Raw genomic sequence first — 11,021 nt, 5'->3', positions numbered from 1 at the left:
GAAGGTTCAGTGAATGGGGAGGTGCAGCGTGAGGTAATACAGTAGGGGGAGTGTTTCTCAAATGTAATGTTTTATACATTCTCCGGAGCATGCACTCAGAGCATGAGACTGTGGAGTACGGTTTATACATATTGAGAAACACTCTAAGTGTAACAAAACAGTAGGGATACCTGCTCTTTCCATGACATAGATTGTCCAGGTGAAAGCCACAATCCCTTATTGATGTCTACTGTTGAATCCACATCAATCAGTGTCGATGAAGGGGAGGAAACAGTATAAAAAAATATTTTTAAGACTTGAGACAACTGAGAAATGGATTGTGTATGTGTGCCATTCACAGGGTATGGTAGTAGGTGACAGGCACGCCGGTTTGTGTGTTTCAAGAACTGCAACACTGCTGATTTTTTCACATTCAACAGTTTCCTGTGTGTATCAAGAATGGTCCACCACCCAAAGGACGTCCAACCAACTTGACACAAATTTTGGAAGCGTTGGAGTCAATATGGGCCAGCATCCCTGTGGAACGCTTTTGACACCTTGTAGAGTCCATGCCCCGACGTATCGAGGCTGTTCTGAGGGCTAAAGTGGGTGCTACTCAGTATTAGGAAGGTGTTCCGTGTATAACAGTACGGAATATTCATTTTGTTAATCGAAGCAATCAAATAAATGAAAACTATGGTTTAAAAATGTTGACACCATGTTATATAAAGACTGTTTTGTACCCACTATCTCTTAGTTCAGGCCCTTCTACAACCAATGGTGTAAGACCAGAGTAAATACTGTATGGTGGATTGTAATAGGATTTATGAAGTGATTGTGTCCCATTAGATAACATAGTATCGTTAATGATGTGCAGAGTTAGAACGAACACAAAACAATCCTTCATCATTATTACACCTCCATCTCCACCACCACTGTGTTCCTGACTAATTACCCAGCATCCTTCCTGTTTAGCAATCACACTCCCTTCCACCTCTCTCTCTCTCTCTCTCTCTATCTCTCACTTCCTTTTCCTCTTCCTCTTCCTTGCTCTCTCTCTCTCTCTCTCTCTCTCTCTTTCTCTCTCTCTCTCTCTCTCTTCACTCTCTCTCTCTTTCTCTCTCTCTCTCTCTCTCTCTCTCTCTCTCTCTCTCTCTCTCTCTCTCTCTCTCTCTCTCTCTCTCTCTCTCTCTCTCTCTCTCTCTCTCTCTCTCTCTCTCTCTCTCTCTCTGTCTCTCTCTCTCTCTCTGTCTCTCTCTCTGTTTCTATCTCTCACTCTCTAGCGCACTCTCTCTCCAGTCTTCCTCTCTCTCTTACTCTCATACATGTCACCCTCCACCCCTCCATCTGAAGTTCCCCTGTCCTACTGCCCATCTTTCCTCAGTGGTGATGGCAGAGGGATTTTATTTCAGTGTTGTAACTACCATGTCACCCCAGCTCATATCCTCGCTTTAGTGAGTTGTACAGTTGGAAGAGTAGTTCCATTTTTCTCTCCCTCCCTCTCTCTCTCGCTCTCGATTCCTCCTCTCATCTTGATTGCCCTTCCTCGCTCCCATCTTTCCTTCTGTCTTGTCTCTGGTGCAGTGAGAGAGAGAGAGAAAGAGAGCGAGTGTTCCCTCGATGTGCTGTAACTCATCTTCCTCCCTCTTCCTCTCTCCTTTCATTTTCTATCGTTCTCTCCCCCTTTCCCTCCATCTCGCCCTCTTCCTCCCCCTCTCCCTCCCCTCTCCCTCTCCCGTTACCTCTACCTCTCCCTCTCTCTCCCCCTCTCTCCTCTCATTTACATCTCATGATGTTTACAGAGAGAACATCTCCTGGCATCTCCAGTCTAACCATCCCTTCACCACTGTTTACAGAGAGAACATCTCCTGGCATCTCCAGTCTAACCATCCCTTCACCACTGTTTACAGAGAGAACATCTCCTGGCATGTCCAGTCTAACCATCCCTTCACCACTGTTTACAGAGAGAACATCTCCTGGCATGTCCAGTCTAACCATCCCTTCACCACTGTTTACAGAGAGAACATCTCCTGGCATGTCCAGTCTAACCATCCCTTCACCACTGTTTACCTCGGGCTTTGATGCAAAACAGCGCTTCCCTCCGCCTCCTCTCTTCTTCTCCCTTTGTTTCTCCTCTCCTTTATATTTCTCCATCCCTCTGTATAAGTTGTCATTTGTTACCCATTGTCTCGGCTGTATTTAGTGGCGGGGAGATTAGCCATGCAGGCAGCTGTGAATGGGCTGCAGCTGTCTGTTAAGGATTAGGGGAGTTTAATCAAAGTAGTTCTAATGTGGCTCGTAATGATGATCCGTGGGGACAGAGCTCTTTAAACAGATAATGATGGCTGCCCAAGATGACTCGCTTGTGTTGGAGTCGCTTGTTGTTCTCTTCTTCTTCGATACGATCCACACATCCTGGTAACTTCCTGTAGGACTACGGTATAGTCTACGCAAGGTGGGTGTGGAACTTGTGGTACGGGGACTGTTTTCTCAGGGTAGAAGAGAACAAGTGATCTCGGATCAAATCGCAGATCAGATCTCGGATCAAATCGCAGTTGAGGTTCTTTTTGTTGTTTCACACACGAATCCAGGAGAGTTGTCGTGTCTGCGTTGCTGTGGTAACCACCTTGCTGGTGTTGATTGAAGAACAGGTTTCATCTGTGAACCTCTGGTGTTGATTAATATGCTGTTCATATTTTAACACAGTACGCTCTGACAGTTGGTATGCCACAATCAGCTTGGCCATAGCCCGTTAGGAAAGAGAATTTATCCACCTTCGCTTAAGTAGGTGATTAGAGCCCAGTACAGAACATTAATTTCAGCAGTGCAGAGGCGGTCATGTTAACATACAACAGGAACATGAATCTGTGCTAGGCCGTGAAGAATCTCCAGGTGGAGATACGGCCTACTAGATGAGGTCATCTTGGTGACGCCACTGTAGATCCTCTTCAGATGAATGGCTCTGAGATCCTTGGCATGACACCTCCCCCTAACTACAACCCCTCCTCCAATCTCACAGCCAGTCTAGGATGATATAGGCTAAAAATAGACTATCCCTGCCAGAGCTCCAAGGACATGCATATTCTCACACCCCCACCGTCACCCGACACACACAGGAGCAATGCTTCAGCTCTGACCGTGGCCAATCAGACCCGACTCAGGTGACATTTAATTGGGTTTGCGATGTGAAGATCGCATGTGTGACGGAAGGAGGACTCGTTTCTAGAGGTGGATGGACCCACTGCTGGTAAGGACTGTACTGTATTGTTACCATGGCTGTACCTCTCTCTCTCGATTCCAACCACACACACATGTTATTCTCACTGCTTTACACCCAGGCCTTCCTGTTCAACAAGGTCACTGCCGTCAGGTATCACCTACCTACAAACTATTGTTTCCTGCTCGCCCATTCCCAGCACTGCATGTGTCTGTCTGTCTCTGTCTCGTTGTGTCTCTGTGTGTTTCAGGGGAGAGAGAGTGTGCTTGTGTGTGAAGCAGTCAGCGGGTGCAGTCGTAGTCGGGTGCTAAACTGGTAGCTTAGCGCGGAGTGTTGTGATATGACCCGCAGCTGACTCACGGCTCTGAGCAGATGATGGAAGACAAAACTCACACTGAGACCAGAGAAATGAGAGGGAAAAGGCGAGGGGAGAAACAGTGTTTCTATCGCTGACACTGTCTCTCAAATAATGAGAAGCGAGAGAGAGGGGGAGTGGGAGAGAGAGAGAGAGAGAGAGAGAGAGAGAGAGAGAGAGAGAGAAAAGTGAAAGAGAGCTGTCTTCCCCCTATCGTTCTCTCTCTCTCACTCCCCCTCTCTCTCCCCTCTCTCTGTTCCTCTCTCTCCCTGGTGAAGCCCTCATGCTGTTAGAGACAGATGCCTTGGTGAACTGTGAGGAATGCTGCTACTGTGGCTTGTTTCTCAGTCAGGGGCTTAGCTCACTGCCTGCCTGCTTCACACACGTGGGAAGCAGCACAAAGAGAAGATTTATGTGCAGGCACACACACACATACGCACTGTAACGCACACACGCACACACATACGCACTGTAACACACACACACACACATACGCACTGTAACGCACACACACACACACACAAATACGCACACACGCACGTACACACGGCACACACACCGATAATATCCGTTGAAATGGGAAGTGCTTGTGGCTTTGCTACTATTGGTTGCTCTGCTACAGGCCTTTTAGAGAGGAAAAGGTAGCTTCTATACAACAGGCAAGTAACTGTTATTTCCAGAATTCTTAATTCATGCTAATAGTGCTAATGTTAAAAGCTAACAAAAAAACAGGTTTGTTTTGCAATTAAGGATATTATTAAATATCCTGCCCCCCTTTTTTTGTGTGTATTTTATTAGGATCCCCATTAACTGTTGCGAAAGCAGCAGCTACTCTTCCTTGGGAAAAACATGAAACATGACATAATACACAGCATTAATAGACAACAGCTCAAGGACAGATCTACATACATTTAGAAATGGCACACTTTGCCTACATATCAATACATATACACAAAATATCTCTTTTCATTGTTGAATCTGAACTTCACCATAGAAGACAACAGTAGAAGGAAATTAAACAATATGATGCTCAACAGAGCTGTCGAACATCTTAGAAAAAATGGTGCTATCTAGAACCTAAAATAGTTATTCAGCTGTCCCTATAGGATAACCCTTTTGAGTTCCATTTAAGACCCTTTGCACAGTGTGTTCTACATGGAACCCAAAAGAGTTCTACCTGGAACCCTTTTTTACTGAGAGTATATTTCTCTATGGATGATCTGACAGTTCCTCCCGAGATGATCACATTGACACATTCTGACATGAGAGATCTTCTGCCGCATCTTCCATGTTCTGGAGGCTATTTCTACCCGCTGCTGTTGGAGACGTGGTTTCTATCCTGGAGCGAGAACAGAAATACCTGGGTTAGGATTTGTTCCTGGCGACCCTCTGTCCTCTCTGTGGCTCTGTGAATAGAACAGAGAGAGGGCCTTGGCGTTGGTGGAAGTTTACATCCCAGGATTATCTAGAGGAGGCCGCTGAGCTTCAATGTAAACTCCATAAATACAGAACAACAACCACTTTGAGCGTCCTACAGATGTAAGATCTTAATTTGATCACCCTACTGCAGGAGAATTTTGAGGTATTTCCACTTTGACATTTCATACTTGATTTTCCCTTGTATCAACCCCTACAAACATATCCATGAATTATAATCCACATAATAATTCACATGTCCTGTTGCTGCAGGATTATTGTCCTGATGTAGCAAACTGGCTCTAATTAAGAGCTTACATCTGCATGTTCTGTAACACTTGAGAGACTTTTGATGGGTTACCTACTGTAAGATACTTGATGACACTTGACAGCTTCTGTGTAAATTGTAGAAGTTTCTGGTCCAAGGCCTGACTTGATGTGTTTGTGTTTTCCAGGTTGTGATATAGGATGTGTCAGTGTTTTCCAGGTTGTGATACAGGATGTGTCAGTGTTTTCCAGGTTGTGATACAGGATGTGTCAGTGTTTTCCAGGTTGTGATACAGGATGTGTCAGTGTTTTCCAGGTTGTGATACAGGATGTGTCAGTGTTTTCCAGGTTGTGATACAGGATGTGTCAGTGTTTTCCAGGTTGTGATATAGGATGTGTCAGTGTTTTCCAGGTTGTGATACAGGATGTGTCAGTGTTTTCCAGGATGTGATAAAGGTAAATCAGTGTGTTGGTGACTGTATTGAAGCTTGTCTGCAGCCAATAGCTCAGGCCTGGGGGTGATGTGCCTCATTAGCACAGCATGATAGACGTGTCCATTTCTACGGGGCTCTCTCTTTCACACACACCCAGTGTCACTCTCTAACTCTCTCTCTAACTCTCTCTCTATCAATTCAATTCAAGGGCTTTATTGGCATGGGAAACATGTGTTAACATTGCCAAAGCAAGTGAGGTAGATAATATACAAAAGTGAAATCAACAATAAAAATGAACAGTAAACATTACACACACCGAAGTTTCAAAAGAATAAAGACATGACAGATGTCATATTATGTAAATACACAGTGTTGTAAAGGGAAAAGGGAAAATAAATAATCATAAATATGGGTTGTATTTACAATGGTGTTTGTTCTTCACTGGTTGACCTTTTCTTGTGGCAACAGGTCACACATCTTGCTGCGGTGATGGCTTACTGTGGTATTTCACCCAGTAGATATGGGAGTTTATCAAAATCGGTTTGTTTTCAAATTCTTTGTGGGTCTGTGTAATCTGAGGGAGATATGTGTCTCTATTATGGTCATACACTTGGCAGGAGGTTAGGAAGTGCAGCTCAGTTTCCACCCCATTTTGTGGGCAGTGTGCACATAGCCTGTCTTCTCTTGAGAGCCATGTCTGCCTACGGCGACCTTTCTCAATAGCAAGGCTATGCTCACTGAGTCTGTACATAGTCAAAGCTTTCCTTAAGTTTGGGTCAGTCACAGTGGTCAGGTATTCTGCCACTGTCTTCTCTCTGTTTAGGGCCAAGTAGCATTCTAGTTTGCTCTGTTTTTTTGTTAATTACTTGACACATTGGAAATAATAATATTTTTGTTTTCTCATGATTTGGTTGGGTCTAATTGTGTTGCTGTCCTGGGGCTCTGTGGGGTGTGTTTGTGTTTGTGAACAGAGCCCCAGGACCAGCTTACATGCAGAATTCTGCATGCAGAGTCTCAATTGGGTGTTTGTCCCATTTTGTGAATTCTTGGTTGGTGAGCGGACCCCAGACCTCACAACCCTAAAGGACAATGGGTTCTATAACTGATTCAAGTATTTTTAGCCAGATCCTAATTGGTATGTTGAATTTTATGTTCCTTTTGATGGCATAGAATGCCCTTCTTGCCTTGTCTCTCAGATCGTTCAAGGCTTTGTGGCGCTGATGTTTAGGCCAAGATATGTATCGTTTTTTGTTGGCTCTAGGGAAATATCTAGGGAAATATCTCTCTCTTTAACTCTCTCTCTCTGCCCCGTAGCACTTACTTCCATCATCATGAAGTGCTTTGAGAGAATAGTCAAGGATTTTATCACCTCCACCCGACCTGACAACCTAGACCCACTCCAATTTGCTTACCGCAATAAGTCCACAGACGACGCAATCTCAACCACACTGCACACTGCCCTAACCCATCTGGAAAAGAGGAATACCTATGTGAGAATGCTGTTCATTGACTACAGCTCAGCATTTAACACCATAGTACCCTCCAAGCTCGTCATCAAGCTCGAGACCCTGGGTCTCGACCCCGCCCTGTGCAACTGGGTACTGGACTTCCAGACGGGCCGCCCCCAGGTGGAGAGGGTAGGTAACAACATCTCCACCCCGCTGATCCTCAACACTGGGGCCGCACAAGGGTGCGTTCTGAGCCCTCTCCTGTACTCCCTGTTCACACACGACTGCGTGGCCACGCACGCCTCCAACATCAAGTTTGCGGACGACACTACAGTGGTAGGCTTGATTACCAACAACGACGAGACGGACTACAGGGAGGAGGTGAGGGCCCTCGGAGTGTGGTGTCAGGAAAATAACCGCACACTCAACGTCAACAAAACTAAGGAGATGATTGTGGACTTCAGGAAACAGCAGAGGTAGCACCCCCCTATCCACATCGATGGAACAGTAGTGGAGAGGGTAGTTTTAAGTTCCTCGGCATACACATCACAGACAAACTGAATTGGTCCACTCACACAGACAGCGTGGTGAAGAAGGCGCAGCAGCACCTCAGGAGGCTGAAGAAATTCGGCTTGTCACCAAAAGCACACAAACATCTACAGATGCACAATCGAGAGCATCCTGGCGGGCTGTATCACCGCCTGGTATGGCAACTGCTCCGCCCACAACCGTAAGGCTCTCCAGAGGGTAGTGAGGTCTGCACAACGCATCACCGGGGGCAAACTACCTGCCCTCCAGGACACCTACACCACCCGATGTCACAGGAAGGCCATAAAGATCATCAAGGACAACAACCATCCGAGCCACTGCCTGTTCACCCCGCTATCATCCAGAAGGCGAGGTCAGTACAGGTGCATCAAAGCTGGGACCGAGAGACTGAAAAACAGCTTCTATCTCAAGGCCATCAGACTGTTAAACAGCCACCACTAACATTGAGTGGCTGCTGCCAACATACTGACTCAACTCCTGCCACTTTAACAATTGAAATTGATGGAAATTGATGTAAAGAATATATCACTAGCCACTTTAAACAATGCTACTTAATATAATGTTTACATACCCTATATTACTCATCTCATATGTATATGTATATACTGTACTCTATATAATCTACTGCATCTTTATGTAATACATGTATCACTAGCCTCTTTAAACTATGCCACTTTGTTTACATACCCTACATTACTCATCTCATTACTCATCTCATATATATATATATATATATATATATATATATATATATATATATATATATATATATATATATATACTGTACTCACATTAACATCTGCTAACCATGTGTATGTGACAAATAACATTTGATTTGATTTGATTTGATTATCTCTCTCTCTAACTCTTTCTCTAACTCCCTCTCTTCCCACACTCCCCACACACAGAATGATGAAATTAACCCTCTCTCCTGCTCTCTCACTCACACTCTCTCTCTCTTACACAAATACACACACACACACACACACACACCAACACACACACACTTGCATAGAGAGAGAGGCAGCCAGTGTCTCTACAAAAGAGTGCTCCCCACATTCTGTGTCTTTGACATGATCTTCCCTCCCCACAGCGGACGGTAGAGACAAAGCCCTCTACTGAATGGGGGTCAGCTGCAGCACAGCCCTCTGGGAGATTTCTGTTGAGGCTTTTAATGAATGTCATTTTCTTGCATTAACCAGGCCGATTGTTGGATAATGGCCTCCCAACAATAACATTTAACCAATTCCCCTGTCTTTTGGGCCCTGCTCATTTGGGGCTCAGCGGGAGGTGGTAATTGATTGTGTAATTCCAATCAAAGCTGTAAACAGATTGGGTTTCCCTTTATACCCTCTTAGATTAGATCACATCAAAGAGTCACATTATAATAGACTATGTTCTGGCCACTGGAACTGTCAAAAACAACGATGCCCAGCCGCGGTCCTCACAACTCTTTACATGCGGAATGCGAGCGTTTTTATCTTAGGCACGGAGGAAAAACACATGCCTTTTATTTGACCTCGGCTCTGTTGTGTTCAAACACGTTCAAATGCTTTATTTTCCCTTTCTTCGTTTTTTCAGAATTGATTCTAATTCTCTCTGGTTTGGTCTTTAGAAGCCTGGACTGGGGAGCGGGCGGACTGAGTGAGGGTTAGAGGTTAAACGCTCTCGCCAATTTAGATTTACTGGCAGACCAACATAAAAGAAGAAGGGACACATTGTCTCCATGGAAATGTGTGTGTGTGTGTGCGTGTGTGCGCGCGTGTGCGCACGTGTGCGCGCGTGTGCGCACGTGTGCGTGCGTGTGCGCACGTGTGTGTGTGTGTGTGTGTGTGGGTGTGTGTGTGTGTGTGTGTGTGTGTGTGTGTGTGTGTGTGAATATATGTGCGCGCTCATGTGTATTCACTGGACTAGTCCAACTAACTGTCCCCAGAAAGCTATTTATTTACTGATAGGAGCGCACACACACACAGAGAGAGAGAGATAAAACGCTGCTGTCTTCAGAGGATTGTGTGTTAGAGTGAATGTTCTTGCTGTAGATCCTTATTGTGTGTCAGAAACATTTACTTTGTAGAGTTACAATAGCTGTGTGACTGGCTGGCTGGCTGGCTGGGTGGGTGTCTGTCTCGAATGGCAGGTTTATTCCCACATCAGTTCTCTGACTGACAGTCAGACAGAACGACCAACAGAAATAAAGACAGACAGACAGACAGACAGACAGACAGACAGACAGACAGACAGACAGACAGACAGACAGACAGACACTGTCCACTGAACGAACAGGAGTATAGGATTGTCATTATCCAGCAGTAATGACCTGTTTGTTCGGTGTCACCATCTCTGATAATAACAAACCCTTTCCAGAAGGTAGGGCAGCGGTTTCTAGTCCAGCTCTCTGAGATATCGTTATGGAATTATGTTCCTTGAATGTTAGTAGTGTGCTTTGATGGTCTGAAACAACTTGTATTCCGAGAATGTTGCATGATTGTTCCTGGAACACTGTTTATTCAGAAAACTCAAAACACAGAACACAATTGTTCGGGTTATTCCTGTGACCTACCTGAAATGGTATGAGAACAAATCTTACCATAGCTTACTTTATCATTAGAAACCTGAGGTCTTTTACCAGGACCTGATTGGACGAGCTGCTGACTCCATCTGTCCTTACCGTTCAATCAAGAGATCACTCCATTCTTTTTACTTCAGGCCTCAGAAATCTGCTGTTTGAAGATCTGTACAGTCCAATCTAGCCAGCGCTCGGTTGGATCGCAGTTCATTTAAAACTCACTCTCCTTTTTTCTGCTGACTTAGTGTGATCCAATGAGGTTGAGCAAATCTAATATACAGTAAAGCGTTTATTGATTTGCAGGCCCTTAATCACTTTGATTTGGCCCAGTTTTGAGTGACCTCAGCTCTCAGGGGTAGGCCCTCGGTATTAGACAGTCACACACTTCAAGGTAAATGTCATTCTGCTATGCCAATCAAACTTTCACAATAATGGAATATCATTACATAGATAATTGCAGATCCAGAGCTCAAACTCATTGGCTATTGGCTCTCATTCAGGTATGGCAGGTATGGGTGTGTGTGTGTGTGTGTGTGTGTGTGTGTGTGTGTGTGTGTGTGTGTGTGTGTGTGTGTGTGTGTGTGTGTGTGTGTGTGTGTGTGTGTGTGTGTGTGTGTGTGTGTGTGTGTGTGTGTGTGCGCATGCGCGTGTGTGTGTTTGGGCGTGTGTGTGTGTGTGTGTGTGTGTGTGTGTGTGTGTGTGTGTGTGTGCGTGCGTGCGTGCGTGCGTGTGCGTGTGCTTGTGCACGTGTGCGTGTGTGTGTGTGTGTGTGTGTTTGGGCATGTGTGTG

The 11,021-nt window shown here is 45.2% G+C and overlaps 1 long non-coding RNA gene across 1 annotated transcript in view; it reads left to right on the top strand.

Moving 5' to 3' along the window:
• The first annotated feature begins 3,178 nt into the window (after positions 1 to 3,178).
• LOC135541215 (uncharacterized) overlaps positions 3,179 to 11,021 on the top strand; it is a 9,049-nt gene continuing 1,206 nt past the window's right edge. Inside the window, exon 1 of the long non-coding RNA XR_010455941.1 lies at positions 3,179 to 3,226. This is a non-coding gene — a long non-coding RNA (uncharacterized LOC135541215). The remainder of the gene's footprint in view (positions 3,227 to 11,021) is intronic.

The sequence above is a fragment of the Oncorhynchus masou genome, chromosome 6 (assembly GCF_036934945.1).
Source record: "Oncorhynchus masou masou isolate Uvic2021 chromosome 6, UVic_Omas_1.1, whole genome shotgun sequence".
In the NCBI taxonomy this organism is placed as follows: Eukaryota; Metazoa; Chordata; class Actinopteri; order Salmoniformes; family Salmonidae; genus Oncorhynchus; species Oncorhynchus masou.
The sequence above is the reverse complement of the archived record's forward strand: the minus strand, read 5'-3'. Positions and strand labels throughout refer to the sequence as shown.